Raw genomic sequence first — 950 nt, forward strand, 5'->3', positions numbered from 1 at the left:
GCGGCCCACCCCCTCCCGGCCTGCGCCCTCACTCCTGCAGCGGTACAGGCACGGCAGCCGAGCCATGGTGTCAGGCAAGAGCTCTGTGCCGTGGCGGTCACTGTCACTACGGCGCTGAAGCACACCCGATGAGTAGCTGGGGAGCATGCTATCTCCAGAGCTGCTCTTCCTGGCAGGGTGGCACTGGAGTTCATTAGTTCAGAGCCCTGCAACAGGCCTTGTTTTGGATTTCCAAAATCTATCGCGGCCTTGTGTGTGAGAAAGGCGTTTTTGCGGCTCGCTGACGCCCCTCGGGAGGAGCAGGGCACCCACACAGGCAGCGGGCTTCTGAAGGGGAAGATTGATGGAGGGTATTTTGGAAGCAGTCCATCATGCAAACGACACTGCCTACTTAGTTTGAAAGTATTTTGTCATTTTATAAAGCATCCATTGTAAAAACATCTGCGTCAGTCACTCCACACACACATGAACAACAATTATAATAATCCCAGCCCGATTGCCCGGAGATACTAGCTGTTCTTACAAACAACCAAAGTGGGAGGAAATTTCAAGAGCTGCAAAAGAATTGAAGTCTAAATGACGCCGTAGATTTCAAACCTACAAAGTTTTCAAAGGCGGTACCATCCCCTGATATTTTCTGTGGCTTTGCAGATGGATTTTCATCTGGTTTGACATGTGAGGGTTTGGGTTTTTTTCTCCATTTTTGCTGCATGCAAAATGGATGCAGACCAAGAAGGAAAGTGCCTGATGATGGGTCTGGGCCAGCAGCTGCTGAGGTTAGTGGCAGTCTTTCCACTGACCTCGGGTGGCTTGGAATCTAGCCGTAAATACCAAGGGATACAGCAAAACAAGTAATTTCATATCAAAGTGCTATCATATGCTCATAAAAATAGAAGAAAAATAAAGATGTTTCCTCACCCCCTTGCAATCTTTCAGAATTACAATGATTG

The sequence above is a fragment of the Athene cunicularia genome, assembly GCF_003259725.1.
Source record: "Athene cunicularia isolate RWA chromosome 5 unlocalized genomic scaffold, athCun1 chr5_part2, whole genome shotgun sequence".
Lineage (NCBI taxonomy): Eukaryota > Metazoa > Chordata > Aves > Strigiformes > Strigidae > Athene > Athene cunicularia.